The sequence below is a fragment of the Phaenicophaeus curvirostris genome, chromosome 4, assembly GCF_032191515.1.
Source record: "Phaenicophaeus curvirostris isolate KB17595 chromosome 4, BPBGC_Pcur_1.0, whole genome shotgun sequence".
In the NCBI taxonomy this organism is placed as follows: domain Eukaryota; kingdom Metazoa; phylum Chordata; class Aves; order Cuculiformes; family Cuculidae; genus Phaenicophaeus; species Phaenicophaeus curvirostris.
This window is the reverse complement of record NC_091395.1, coordinates 38,685,447-38,701,892: the sequence shown is the minus strand read 5'-3', so window position 1 is coordinate 38,701,892 and position 16,446 is coordinate 38,685,447. Positions and strand designations below refer to the sequence as shown.

General features: G+C 35.4%; 1 protein-coding gene across 3 annotated transcripts in view; it reads right to left on the bottom strand.

The window, feature by feature from the left end:
- Positions 1-16,446, bottom strand: part of FSTL5 (follistatin like 5) — a 286,299-nt gene that overhangs the window by 236,113 nt on the left and 33,740 nt on the right. The gene's annotated exons all lie outside the window — the stretch shown is intronic.

Here is a 16,446-nt window from a genome sequence, read left to right as displayed (position 1 = left end):
AAGGATTTTTTTTCAAATACCTCAGCTCTAGAACTGCATCAGCAACATACAATATATATAGAAAGAATTCATAATAACATTTCCCTTCCAAAAAAACAGTGCAGTACAGCTGATTCACAGTCAACACATTTTTCTCTATGATCCCCTTATTTGTTCTCTCTAACACACCAAGTTTTTCCCATAGCACTGTTACCTACTTATTTCTCATTCTGGATTTTCTTTGGAATATCACTGTATTACTTTTCTGTAAAAACATGTCTAAAATTAACATTAAAATACATTAAGAGATAACAGAAAAATATTACTTCTACTGAGGCAACACTACACAATTACAGATGTAATCTTCCATGTTTAAAAACCAATCAGCTGACAAAGCTTCTGAATTTCTGTTTTGAATAAGCAGCACGAGTAATTCTCACACCTACATCTGAAAGACTAAACCTGAGCAAGCCTTACATCTTGAAGACTAAATTTATATTTCTATTATTCCTTAAAATGTCAGTGTTTGAGACATTCATCATATAAATCTTTCATCTGTTATTTCTAATGATGAGAAACGGGAAAGGAGGACAGAGAGCATATACAGTATTAATTCGTAATACTAACATACCAAGAACTGAAATTGTGTCAACCAGTGAGTATGTGTGAACACATCGCATATGTGAAATGGATCATGGTTAGCTTAAGTAGGCATTTGACAGTTTATGAAGTGATAATCAAATGCTTGCTAGGCTGATGACCAGGAATCCACCACATGTAAACTGGCAGAGGACAAGGAGAATAGCCAGTAAAAGTGCCTGTACTAAGCACAACAATAGCTGCAGCCTTTGGATGAAACACAACGCCTTGTGATGGCGCACGATAACTCCATCATGATCTGAATATAAGGTGGCCAAACAGAGCAACTTGACATGGGCTCAGTATAGGACATCAATAGGTCCTGAAAACTATAGGCAGAAGGGCCAGGCTAAACCTGTGAATCAATTTATTAGTTCCTAAGAGAAATATCACATTCAATACAGGACAAGTTAAATGGTTGTTACCATGAACTGAGGCAAACATTACATCTATGTGGAGGTGCTATTTTATCTTAAAGGTATCAGCAGAACCTCTTAGGTTGTCCCACTTATTTCTAGTTCAAGTGAAAGTCTTGAGCGTACCTGTGCTTAATTCTAGCTCTGCTTTCTTCCCCTGCAAATCTCTGAATCCTTTCCGTAAAAGTCTAAGAAAGTACTTATTCCATCAGACACATACTATTCTATCAGAATATTAGTCTGAAATTTTGTAAATATTTATAGAGCAAACTTGTTAATCAGAAATTATGAAAGTAGTACTTGCTTTAAACATTTTAAATCTGTCAATTTATTGCCATAATACTAAGAAAACAGCACTGCATCAAAAATTACTTATGAAAAAGACATTTGTTTTGCAGTTATTAACTCAAAAGTTTTAAATAGATGAAATTTATCATTTTACTAGTTCAAAATAAAAAAGAAATCAATATGATACTTCATTGAAAACTCACAAGCCTTTCCAGCCTTAAGCTTCCTATAAATCTACGTTGTGATAATTGTTCAGAAAAGTTTTTAACTTTTGTAATTTTACTTGCACAGGAATGCTTCTGCAATTTTTGAATAATGAAGTCAAATTGCTGCTGAAGTTATTTATTTTTTATTTAAGCAAGTATTTATTAAACTACATTTTCTGCTTACATTACTTATTTCACATGCTAAAGTAGTGAATCAAAATCCATTTGAAAATTAATGGTATCTTTACATAGTAATTATTTTTTAAGTAGCATATTTCTTAGGTTCCCTGCTTTCTATATCTAAAACATTATGACAGTATCTTACTCAAAACCCCTAATTTCCTGCTTAGTATTCCTCATAAAAACACATTCACAAGGAAAAAAAAGCAAGTAAAATATAGACTGAAATTGGGAAAAAAGAAAAAAAAAGAAAAAAAGCTGCAAGTTCACTAAGTTCATTTACCAAAAGACTCTCTCTGAATACTGTAAAACTACAACCTAAGTTGACAGTTCTTCTGTTTATTCATTTTCATTTCACTGTCAGACACACATCCTGTTGTTTGCTTGGCAAACATTGACAAATTATTTTCCACTCGAGCAATACCTTCTACCATATAGCATGTTCCCCTAATTGAATTTTTGGTTTATTTTATTTTCTGACTGACAAGTTATTTCTTCAGAAATGCTGAAGACCGCATAACATGGAAGTCTGAAGGTATGTCACTCAGGAAGTCTTTCATAGTAGTGCGTGTATTCACTTAACATCTTCATATCACCTACACAGTAAACAATTTACAGCATAACCTGGTATTCAGTGTTAAGTATACCATGGCCTAGTTGTCTTCAACGATGGGAAAAACCTTTCAGAATTTATTCAAGGAAGTAATCTGTCCCTAGAATTTCCATTTTTTATTTTATGCAATAGTTGCTCAAAGAGATGTTCTCTGGTTTCTGTACTAAAGGTATTTTCAAATATTTGCTGTTCCATAAATTTATAACATTAAAAATGGCAATTGAAATAAGTTAAATACAAAACACTTCTAAGTTGTTTTTCCTATAACAGGGTACTTTTTTTTTAATTTCAACATAAATACGAAGCCAGAAAACTGGGTTTGTTGTGGGGGTTTTTTTGGTTGGGCTTTTTTTTCTTTTGTTTCAATTTATAAGTAGTATTTTTAACACTCTATAGTCTGCTTATAACAAAGACAGCATACTAATTGCACTTTAGTACTAACTGTACTGTTTTATTCTATCTGTATTCACTATGGGTTTCTTTTTATGATGCTCATATCCTGTTCGTTTAGTCTTAAACATGTTCAGATTGAGATATATACATATATATGGGAAAAAGTTAACGTCTACACCAAAACATATGTCTTTTAACAGTATACATTTTAATAGCATTTTTCCCAGTTACCATGCAAATAATTTCAGAATAAGACTTATTACCTATCTCTGAGTAATATAGAAAAATATCACCTGAAACCAATTCTGTATACTCACATAGTTGTTTAAACACTATCAAGGACATTTGAAACTAATGAAAGGAATAAGGCTATAATCAACAATACGAAAATATTTTATGATTCACAGGGCCATAGAAATGTTTATTTACCATTAACTTAAAAAATGAGACCATCTAATCTACAAACAACTAATATATATTGTTTCAACTTTTCTCATTTTGTAAAATAATGGGTAGTGATGCAAAGTTTGTCTTGTTCGCTCCAACCTGATTTTACACATCTAAGTCAGTGGATTTTGTTCTTGTTGCTTCAAAACAAAGTGGTGTGTCAGAACCTGCACCTAACTGGAAAATACACTTTCAAATTTCTCCATGACTACATTAAACATACTAGTTGGATATTAAAAAAAAAAAAAGCAAGCATTATTAAAAACATACTTAATTTTTTTAAATACTGTAAATGGAATTTCTTGAAATAAAGGATATGATAAGACAGGCTGAAAGTACAAGTCACTCTAAAGCTCTGATTTTCATGCCATTCTGATTTCCGTAATGTACTAGAAACTAAAGCAGTAGTATGAGTATTTCATAAACTCCTTTGACATTTAAGTTTAAACTACAGTCAGCACTAGGTTTAGAAGATCTATCTAGGACTTTATTAAGCTCTTCACAAAGGATTTGTTTTTATTTTCGTTTTATCTCTCTTTAGTGGTCAGGAAACTCACACTTTAACAAGCCTGTGTCAACTCAGTGGTATCCTATTCATGATAAGCTGTCTGTGCTTATTTAAAAAAAAGATTTAGAGCCAAAACATAGCCAAGTTATGTTTGCATTCGAACACTGAGGTACTGCAACTTATAGGCTCCATGAACACTGTTTAGTCCCCCAAAGCTCACTATTCCCACCCCTCCATTCCTTTTTTTTGTAATTAGAAGAACAGATTTTATTTTTCCAACAAAGCTGCAAAGCCTATAATGTCTGCTGCTTACACTACAATAAGTAGATTCTTACTACTTAATCCAGACATTGATTACTAGATCAGAGTAGTCTTGCAGGAAAGCAATCTTAAAAATCAAACCTTGCTATCAAAGGAGAGGAGAAACAACAAAAACTACGAGAAAGACATGTTAGGGAGAAATGGTGCAACAAACTCAGCAAAGATAGGAGAAGAAAGAAAATTAATGAAATTAAATTTGAGAATCACAGAATCAAAGAATCACTAGGTTGGAAAAGACTCACAGGATCATCGAGTCCAACCATCCCTATTGACCATTAAACCACACCCCTCAGCACCTCATCCAATTGTCTTTTAAATACCTCCAGGGATGGTGACTCAACCACCTCCCTGGGCAGCCTCTTCCACTGCCCAATGACCCTTGCCATGAAATTTTTTTTTTCTGATGTCAAGCCTGAACCTCCCCTGGTTGAGCTTGAGGCCATTCCCCCTTGTCCTGTCACTTGGGAGAAGAGGCCAGCTCCCTCCTCTCTATAACCTCCTTTCAGGTAGTTGTAGAGAGCAATGAGGTCTCAGCCTTCTCTTCTCCAGGCTAAACAACCCCAGTTCCCTCAGCTGCTCCTTGCAAGACTTGTTCTCCAGCCCCTTCACCGGTTTCGTCAGCCTTCTCTGGACTCGCTCCAGAGCCTCAACATCCTTCTTGTAGCGAGGGGCTCAAAACTGAACACAGTATTCAAGGTGCAGACTCAGCAGTGTCGGGTACAGAGGGAGAATAACCTCCCTGGACCTGCTGGTCACACTGTTTCTGATACAAACCAAGATGCCCTTGGCCTTCCTGGCCACCTGGGCACACTGCTGGCTCATGTTCAGTTGGCTGTCAACCAACACCCCCAGGTCCCTCTCCTCCAGGCAGCTTTCCAGACAGACTTCTCCCAGTCTATAGCACTGCATAGGGTTGTTGTGCCCCAAGTGCAGGACCCAGCATCTGGCCTTGTTAAACCTCATGCCATTAGTTTCAGCCCAGCATTCCAGCCTGTTCAGATCCCTTTGCAGAGCTTCCCTACCCTCCAGCAGATCAACACTTCCACCCAGCTTAATGTCATCTGCAGACTTGCTAAGGGTGCACTCAATGCCTTCATCCAGGTCATTGATAAAGACATTGAACAGGGCTGGACCCAGCACTGAGCCCTGGGGAACCCCACCTGTAACTGGCCTCCAGCTGGAGTTAACTCCATTTGCCACCACTCTCTGGGCCTGGCCATCCAACTAGTTTTCCACCCAGGAGAGCGTTCGCCTGTTCAGGTGAGAGGATGACAGTTTCCTAAACAGAATGCTGTGAGAAACTCTGTCAAAGGCTTTACTGAAGTCCAGGAAAACCACATCCACAGCCTTTCCCTCATCCAGCAGCCGAGTCACTTTGTCATAGAAGGCGATCAGGTTATTTTGGCAAGACCTGCCTTTTGTGAACCCATGTTGACTGGGCCTGATCACCCAGTTCTCTTGCATGTGCTTCATGATAGCACTCAAGATCACCTGCTCCATGACTTTCCCTGGCACTGAGGTCAGACTGACAGGCCTGTAGTTCCTTGGGTCCTCCCTGCGACCCTTCTTGTAGATGGGCACAACATCAGCCAGCCTCCAGTCCAGTGGGACTTCCCCAGTCTTCCAGGACTGTTGGAAGATGATGGAAAGGGGTTTGGCCATCACATCCGCCAGCTCCTTCAATACCCTTGGATGGATCCCATCCGGCCCCATAGAGTCGCAGGTGTCTAGCTGGGCAAGCAAGTCTCTAAAACCACCTCCTCTTGGAACACGGGAGCTTCATTATGCTCCTCTAACTCCTAGGTGTGTACACAAAGGGAACAACTTTCCTTACTATTAAATACTGAGGCAAAAAGGCATTAAGTACCTCAGTCTTGTCCTCATCCTTTGTCACAGTTGTCCGATTTGCATCCAACAGGGACTGAATATTCTCCCTGGTCCTTCTTTTATTGTTAATGTATTTGTAGATAGATTTTTGTTATCTTTCACAGACTTGGCCAATCTGAGCTCTAGTTGGGCTAGAGCCCTCCTGATTTTTTCTCTGTACAATCTCACTTCCTCCCCTGTAGTCCACCCAAGATGCCTCTCCCTTCTTCCAAAGTTCATAAACATTCCTCCTCTTTTTGATATCTCTCAAGATCTCCCTGCTCAGCCAAGCTGTTTTTTTTTTTTTTCCCTGTCAGCTCCTTTTCCAGAACATGGGGAGGGCTTGCTCCTGAGCTGCTAGTATTTCCTTTTTGAAGAGTACCCAGCCCTCATGGTTTCCTTGCCCTTAAGGACTGTCTCCCATGGGACTTTATCAACTAGCCAAAAACCAAAACCCAGGTGTTCTTTTTTAATGAGATGTGTTAGGATTTTAGTGACTCCAAAAAAAACCCAAATTTCAAGACAAGAAGAAGGAATTAGCTGAAAATGCCTTCTATTTTCTTTAAAGACTTCATTTTTTTAATATTTTTTTTTTTTAATTTCAGCTGAAGATTTTTGAACAGATTTTCATGGCTTAACTTTCTCAAGACGAGAATTTTGATTTTAGGCTGCCAAACTACTAAGAAAAAACCTTGCTAGCAGATCATAGGCCAGCTTTAGTATTATAAGCTTTGTGACAACAAAATGCTTGGTAGCTGCAAAGTGCATCCAGATAGAAAGGGAAGTATGTAAGCCTCAAGTTATTTCAAGACTAACCTCTGATTAGACTGAGTGTAGCATCTCTGAACTGTACAATTAACCTTCTGCCTAGCAGAAGTCTGCTATAATATTAGACTTTTCAACTGAAAACACCAATCTAAAAATATGAAAAAATTATACTGAGAGTTCATTAAATACAGATCCTTTCTTATTATTAAGAAATAAAGTATGTATATTAATTTATGATGAAAAACACCAAGAAGCAATGACTTAATTTATAAGCAGCTATAACTTAAAGAAACCCAAATTCAAAGATTCAGAGAGATAGGAACACTTCTTCCTCATAGGAAACAAATCCAGAAATACATATAAAGAAACTTCTAGGAGTCCCAGAACATGAGAGAGATAAACAAAAACTTGTTCATCACAAAAGATCTTTGCACTTGCATTTGTGCTAGCACGCTAGACTTTTGATGCTAGTTGGCCTGAAAATAAAACCCAAATGTTACCCATATGCTGTTTGAAAGCATGTAAATATGCAAACAAACATCACTGTATTAAGTAAAACTTACTAATTCTGTATAAAGAACGTGGTGTGGAAGACTTAATAGACCTGGTTTTGCACTTATTTCTTTTATTTTTCTCCTGCATTGCGTTACGATATAGAACCAAAATATTTTCACCTCATCTGTTAACAGTCAAAGAAAACATATATATTTACTGTCTGAATAACACTAGAATGATTACATAAATCACAATATTATGTTATTATCTATTGCTACGAGTCATTGTAAGAAGAGCAAATCTTACATCCCAGCAATTATCTGCTTCAATATAGCAAAAGAGTTTTGAATTTAACAATCTTTAACCAAATTAACCAGACAAGTTGCATGGTTTTGCATCACTTTGTGTTGCCTCGTAATGTATTAGCCTGAAAAAACGTTTTGATGCAGAACATACTAGAATTTATGGAGAATTATAGAGAAACCTTCCTTGTGTGTTCAAAAGACTGAATTCAATGCAAAGTTTTCAAAGCACAGTGGATGAAAATGGATAAAATGTCAAATTTTGTGTTGGTTTTGTGAACTTAAAATTATCATGGATGGTTGAACACACAAATTGCTATTCTGGCAAATCATAACTTATACACTATTTGCGATATATATGAAAATATATATCAGGCTTTGTAAAAACACTGATTTAAATATAAAAAGAAATGCTTCTGAAAGGTAAAAACTCCTTTTTCTGTTGATATTTTCTCTTTGCCTTAAGACACACATAGTATCAATATCTCTTTAACACATTCTAACAGTTTGACATCAACATTGCTTAGAAATTACATCTTTGGTAAATAATGTCAGCATAGTATCAAATTTTATTTATAAAAAGGGGGTTATGTTAATAATAAAAGGTGTAAATTAGGATGGTCAAAGGGACTCTTTAATGTGCAGGGATTCCAAAGAAGGTACACATTTATTAAAAATATATGTAAAATAATACGGATATGTAAAGGCAGATAAGGCACTAACAAAACATATCATCCATTTTAGAAACAGTAAAGCTAGTTCCTTATCTCCATTTAATGGGTATTCTGTTTGCTTTTCCCATTTTGAAAGAAGAGTTGGTATTATAAGCCATGGATGCTGCACATAGAAGCATATTGACTACCACATAATTCTGTGTTCACAAAAGATACTTGTATTACATCTAAAACCTCACTTATCTGTCTGCCTGAATCACCTGCTGAGGATCTGGGCATGTCTCTGCCAGAGTAGCTAGAAGAGGAAATTTGTTTCTTTCTTGAAAAAACTCAACATCCCCTTTTCCGTGCTACCTGCATTTAGAAAGTATACACTGAATTAACAGAGTTCTTTAAACAAATGAAGTGTTTATTAGTCTAAGACATACCGTAGGTTTTCCTTGATATGTGAAAAGTTCAAAATTTAATAAACATAAGCCATTAATTACAGAAACTGATGAAGAGGGATTGCAAACTTATTTGCTTGATAAACATTTTATGATGAAAATTTATCATTAGTCATATCATAAAAGGTAGTTAAATTGCATATAATTAGTTTTGTGTTCATTACATTTACATTCAATGTCCATTATGCAGTTGGAGTACTTTGCTACTATGTAATCACTTAAAGGAATAACTGTTAGTAAAGACAATATTTCATTAAGAGAGTACTGCAACATTTTTAAAACCTGTATACAAGCTACAGTAGCTGAAAAGCAACATACTAGCTTATATTAATTCTACAACTTTAATTACAAGGCATTTGAATTGTACACGTATTCAAATAGTAGTGGTCAATGGCTCAAAGTCCAGATGGAGATCCATGGCAACTGGTGTCCCTCAGGGATCCGTACTGGGACCAGTGCTGTTTAATATCTTCATCAATTATAATGACAGCAAGATTGAGTGCACCCTCAGCAAGTTTGCAGATGACACCAAGCTGAATGGTGCAGTTGTCACACCAGAAGGACGGGATGTCATCCAGAGGGACTTGGACAGGCTGGAGAAGTGGGCCTGTGAGAACCTCATGAGATTCAACAAGGCCAAGTGCAAGATCCTACACCCAGTTCGGGGCAATCCCTTATTTCAGTACACGATGGGGGTGATATGATTGTGAGCTGCTCTGCAGAGAAGGACTTGGGGGTGCTGGTAGATTAGAAGTTCAACATGAGCTGGCAACATGCACTCGCAGTCCAGAAGGCCAATCGTATCCTGGGCTGCTCCAAAAGAAGTGTGGCCAGCAAGTCAAGGGAAGTGATTCTGCCCCTCTATTCCTTTCTTGTGAGACCTCATCCTGGAGTATTGTGTCCAGTTCTGGAATCCTCAACATAAGAAGGATATGGAGCTGTTGGAACGGGTCCAGAAAAGGCCTATAAAGATGATCAGAGGGCTGGAGCACCTTCCCCTGTGAGGACAGGCTGAAAGAGTTGGGCTTGTTCAGCCTGGAGAAGAGAAGGCTCAGAGGAGACCTTATAGCGAACTTCCAGTACCTGAAAGGAGCCTACAAGAAAGCTTGTGGTGATAAGATGGGGGGAATGGATATAAACTGGAGAGGGGCAGATTTAGACTAGACATTAGGAAGAATTTCTTCACCAAGAGAGTGGTGAGGCACCGGCACAAGTTGCCCAGGGAAGTTGTGAATTGCCCCCTCCCCGGAGGTGTTCAAAGCCAGGCTGGATGGGGCCTTGGGCAGCCTGATCTAGTGGGAGGCATCCCAGCCCACAGCAGGGGGATTGAAACTAGATGATTTTTAAGGTCCCTTCCAACCCAAACTATTCTATGATTCTATGAGTAGACAAAGAAGTAGAAGCGATGTCAAAGAGGCAATATTTTAGCATACTGAATTATCACTTCTAAGAAACAGTATTTACTGGATATTACATTATCTTCCCCTTCATGTGAGCTTCTAAAATTCCAGGTACCCTCAAAATTACTGTACTCTGTTGTATTTCCTGACAATATATTGTTATTTTTTTCCAAAAAAAACCATCCCAGTACAGATGGGTCTTAGCTGCACAATTTCCTTTGACATTAATGGGAGTAATTTGCCTAAAAATCCTATTCAGTTTTTTTAAGAAAATTTCAGAAATGGTTTTTAAGTGTAATTTTCTAAAAACCACATAATGTGCAATGCATTTTATTATTCAGCCTGTCTGATGCTCATTCATATCTTATCTTTCCTCTTTGCAAATTTTTTTCTAGATAAAAGAAAATCTGCAGGAAGAATGACAATTAGAGAGTACAGACAAAAGAGCATAAACATCAATTACTTCCTTATAAACCAGGAATGCAAGTAATATTTTGTCTGTGTTAGGACATGATTATGGGCAAAATTGGAGTATATCTACCAGTATTGATTAAAATCAATATTCTGAGAAATTTCTAGGAATATAATATTTTGTTTCTCCCATTCATGTTACAAAGGCCGATAAGGTAGTGTTGCAAAAGAAAAGTGTGAAGCTCATGATATGAATATTAATCAATTGCACCTACCCTTTTGTAAAATATTTAACTAGATATTTGAGGAATATATTCATTTTAAGCAGACATTTGATGAAAAGTTATACCATATTACCCACCACATGGCATTTAGGAAACTAGAAAGTAAAATTAAGATATTTTCTTTCTATTGAATATTAGAAAATTCAATATTTTTTCAGTATTTGAATCTTGAATTTCAACAAACTTTTCAAAATAAATCATTAAGTGATTCATGAAAGCTATATACCCTACAGATATAAAACCCACAACATTTGTTACAGTTTCCCTACTGTGAAGCAGGCAGTGTATTGTAAAGCTTTTAGTTATTTTCTCTTGGAATCTGTGTTAGAAGAATATATCTTTGAAAGAAAAAAACGTGCAGAGAGTTGAAATAACAATTCACTACTCATCTCAAGTTCTAATCTAATTGTTAATAGCGTATTTTTTATTTATAGTTCTTTCTTGATATATTTTTTTAAAAAATGTATTTTTTCTTCCCTAGACTTTATGCTAGTAGAAACAGCTAGAATAGCATTTGTTTTTAATAATAAATGTGAATAATGTTTTGCAAAATTTTTCTTGTACCAAACCAAAGACTTTAACTGCATTATATCTAGTGATGGAGTAGATATCAGAAAGCAGTCATTGGAAGGAGAAGAAAGACGTATCTATATGATAAAATCTGTTCTTTAGTCACTGTTAATGCCAAAACATCAAGCGAAATTATTTTAAAACATTAAGGCATAGAAAGTATTTGAGAAGTCAGTAGATTTTTTTTGAAAGGTGTGCTTTACTCATGCCCCAGTTACAGAAGGAATGAAGGAATATAGAAATAATTGGGGGAATTTTATACGGAAAGCCAGACAGGCAGTACTGTAATACAGTAGTTATTAATTTCAATGTACTTTTTTATAAATTGGAATTGTTACATCAAATCATGTAACACCAAACGATATTAGATATACCAACAAATTTTAATTAATTCTACTAAGATAATGTAATATTAATTCTGCATTGCTTGCATTGATGTGTGCATAAAATTCTTAGGTAAGGGTAATAGAAATTAATAGCATTTCCATGAACCACTCAAGAGAATAGAAGATTGCACTGATGCCTCAGAAGAGTGATAGGCCTTACTTCTCCTTAGAAATTACACTTGAATTATAGGCTGTTTGTTCTAGATAACATACCAGAGTTACAGATTATACTTTAAAAAATGACTGATAATTATTGCTTGATTTATGTTCATAAGAAAGAGGGGACATGGAAGAGAGAAGCTTGTTTGATTTTTCTTATTTCAAATTAATACTTTGTTACAATGCATTGAATAGGGGAATTCAGTTGCAGAAGTTATTTGATAGCATTAACAATGAAAATTAAGCAGGTGTTGTCAATATCATACAACGTCAAAGAAATTTATTGCTCTTGTACACAGTGGATATGAATGTACTGTTCAAACCTTGCACTGTTGATACATTACATGTTCATTTATATGAACAGTATAAGTATCTAACAAATTAATGAAAACTTAAGAATGCCAGGGAGCTAAAAAGACACGTCAAGTGAAACAATAATCTCTTACTCTTGCCTTAGATCATACTTTCAATAAGGCCAAATAGTAACAATTTTTATTTTATGTTTGGGAGATTTTTGTTTTAACATTTATGTTTTAGGCTTTAACCTCCCATGTTCTTAAAAGCATTTAAGCATGTTTTTATCAATGCCTAACAATCAAAACAGACTTAATTAAGACATCTTTGTATGAAGCTGTTAGTCTTCCCATTTTCTTTGTGTCAGGCATGAGCAGAACTACCAAAACCTTTAACATTTTCAATGGGCATCTGAATATTTAGCCCCATTATTTGAAAAGCAAATAAAAACAGTATTTTGCATGGTTTTGGTTTGTTTTTTTTCAGTTTGCTTTGTTTTGCTTGGTTTGGGTTATTTTTTGTTTATTTCCTGTTGCTGCTGCTGATGCTACCATTTGGCTTAAATTTATTTATTTATGAAAATTAAATCTGAAACTGAAAGACAACAAATTCCCTTATTGTTGAAAGGATAACGATGGATGTACTGTTTTGTCTGTTAAGATGTACTGTAGAATCAGTTATCAGAAACAAATAGAAAGCCCTGACCTTGACTACTTATATGATCCCACCAGCAAATATAACAGATGAAGAGGAGAAATAAGATGTCATGACAACTATTGTAATCTATGCAGTTTCCCTATGCAGAACTGGAGGGAATTTAAGGTAAGCATAAGACTGCTTCAGCAATAAAGGTCCACAATGCAAGAGGACAGAAGCTATGAGAATTTCTTACTGATATTTTGCTTTGTAAGCAATGGAAATAAAGTCACAGACTGAGTTTTCCAGTTACAAAACTCTCAAATGAAAGCCTGGTGAAGAGAACTAAATAAAATATACATAATTATCCATGTTTCTTACCATGGCTCTTTATAAAGCTTTCAATTATAAAAAAATTTTAATTTTGAAAAAAATGTCAATTTTTTAAAAAATTGAAAGCTGATCAGGAAAAATAAACGCTAGAGAAATATCTTACATATTGTAGTAACAAATGCTCTTACTGCAAGATAACAAAAGTCATGATTTCCATGAAGTACAGATGACTTGTTTAACATGATCTCTTAGTAACATGAGGTCAGACAGCTGATATTGTAAAAAGCAAAACCAAAAAAAAGGTACCGTAACTTTTTAATCAAATATGATTTTATCAAAAACATACCAGATCTGGGCTGTCACTGCACGTGATATTCTCAGTAAAATTATCACAGGTTAAAATTACTACTGAAAAAAATACCTAGGACAAATTAATCAATGAAGAAGAAAGAGTAAAAACTAGTGAGATGCTTTCCTATGTGAAAAAGAGATATTTGTTCAAAACTTGTTTTTCTACCACATATAGTATAGGACTGAAAGTCTTGAGGGTGTTTTAAAATACAGCTATTGAAAAGAGACATGGCTATAAGACATAATGTTTAGTCAATCTAACTGACGTCAACTTATAAGGAGACCAATATTGTACTTTAATTTTATACTCAAGCTCTATGTAATTAACAGTTTTCTTACAAAACATTATTGTTATATGTCAATGCTGCATTTACTCAGCTGAGAATATATCACTGTATAGACACGCAGTATATTGGTGTTTAAAAAATATGTTTAAAATACATAATGGCTTTCATTTAAAAACAGAATTTAAATAGTTATTAGAATCAGAAAGGTAAAAAACGAACCATAAACTAAGTAGATGACTAATTAATTAAAAAAAAAAAACGAGACGAGGATATATCACGCTTTGTCTGCACATCAATAAAGCTGTTATACATCATGTAAATTTACACATTGATTTTTTCATATTATTTTTCACAGTATAAGCACTGTGTATGCTACAAGACATGACTTTCATTTTAAAAAACCAAGATAATAAAGGTTAATAATGATAATAAAAGTCTATGCTTTCCAGGTAATGAAATAAGCATTAAACCCTTGGAGAAAAATGACTGGGAAAAAATAGTGGAAAAGAATAAAATAAACTTTTTGCTGACAGAAAAAAAAAAAGAGAAAATTACATACAGACTACTCTTGAGGACTTGAAGAATAAAAGACAACAAGGAAAGCATGGAAAAGAACAATATCTCAGACTTTTGTAGCAGCATGCACATCAAGCGTTTGGCCTCTTTCATGGTCTTAAAAATCCAAACTGCACAAATTTGAGCAGGAGCAAAGTGTCCCAAGTAAAATCTAAAACAAAACTCTTCTGGCTTTGTTTTGCTACCACTGTGACTGCTGTTTGTGATGATGATTTGCCACTGCAACAGCATATGAAAAAGTATACTCATCAAGAATGTGAAATGAGATTGTGTTTCTCCAAAAACTTCCAAACACTAGAAAAGTAAAAGCCATTGTCATGTCTATTCAGAGGCTAACTGGAAATCCCCTTCCTGGAAAGCAGTATGAGAAGGCCAAGCTGAGAAACGTAGAAGCTAATTACTTCCATAAACCACTATTTTATTCTTTGTTGCCAAGATGACATGCGAAATTAAAAAGGCACTGTTAATCTAAAGCTAGATAGTAGATGTGGATCTCATCAGTCTTTAAAAGAACTGAGCGAGACTAATCTTTTCCACAGTGGTTATTTTTAGTAACAAAACCACAAAAGACGTGTAAAGCTAGAGGTTCAGTACAATGGTAAAGACATACCATTTCTCCCTCTCTAGCACCACAGACTTCTTGATTAGATGTGTACAACTAGATGTTGCTAAATTAACAATGGGAGCATCAGCAGGCAGCTTGAATGAAAAACTTAATACTAGCCTTAATTCTAGATTTTAACATCCCTCCCCCCCCACACCCATGCAACAAATCACTGCTTGGAAGGACTACAGAAGACATTTCACAGAGATTTTGCAAGTAACTTTCTTAAGACATTTTCAAAAAATGCTTTGAGCATGTAGCAAGAGATAGTAAAAAGAGCATGTTTAATTGATATCAGCTTATTAATATACAATGATTGTAATGGGACTTAAAAAAATAAGCCATGTCTTTTGAATGGTGTTGCCCACAGGAAAAAGATTAGAATGCAGAACATACTCCCTTCTCCCTGAGAAAAGCAAAATAATAAAAAAAAAGTCTTATAAGAGTCCTTGACTATAGTTAGACAAGTGATGGGGATGGGGGAGGGGGGTGGGGAGGGAACAAAAAAGCAAGTATTTTTACTTAAATGAAGTCCTGGAATTTGCATAGGACATAGATACTGTGTTCAGGGAGCCTTAGAAGGAAGAAAATACCCTTGCTACCTTAGAACTGAGAGTAGCACTGACATGCTTAGGAAAAGCTCTGTTCTTAGTTCTCAGAATTCACTGCTGCATTTTGCTGCAATTGACTTTTTTTTTTTTACTTTCTCTCTCTCTCTAGGACAGAGGACTTTAGAGGATCAAATTTTATGACTTCTCAGATCCTGCAGGCAAACAGACTTTTGAGATAAACACTGTGTATTATAAGCCTCAGGTTGTTCAGAGACCACACAAGGAAAGCTCAGGCTATTTTTGAATCCTAAAGTACTACTTTCTTTGCATTAGTTTCTTGACTGACACCCTAAATGAACATAATGCCTGTCTGTGTTTTAGAGGTGTTTCATTATAACACAAAATATGCTAATAGTTATTTTATAAACTTTGGGCAAAAACCTAACTGCAGAAAACATATTCTATGCTTCATGCTTATACATTTAGGTTTGTCTTCAGAAAAAAAACTGGCAGAAGATGTTTATGACACTGTAGGTTTTTCTCTTGCTCTGTTCTGTTCAGACAGCATTATTGCCTAAACACCTTTATACTAGACCTAATTCTCATCTAATCTAAACACCTTTAAACTGGCTTAAACCTGATATCTAAACTAATGAGAATCAGAATTTAACTTGACAGCAATTGTAAGGGGAGAGAGAGAAAGGAAAAGAAGGAGTTTTTTCACAAGAAATTAAAGGAAATATTCTATTCTGGAGAAATAACACAGACAACAGTGACTGCTGCACATCTGAGTCAAATCTCATTAGCTTTTTGGTAAAACAAGACAAAAGAAGAGCAAGGCTGGAAACAGTTTGAATCATTATGGGGAAAAAAATCACTTGTTACAAAAAGTCCATGAAAGCTGTTAAAAACAAAGCATGTCACCTTTCCCATACCCTCTGTATCCCCCTGCTCTGTTAGACAAAGAAATCTTTCCTGACTAATATAAATGTAATGGTCTTAACTCCATAAGACCATAATCGGGCCCGAGGTATCCATGTGACAATGACTAAATGAGCAATCT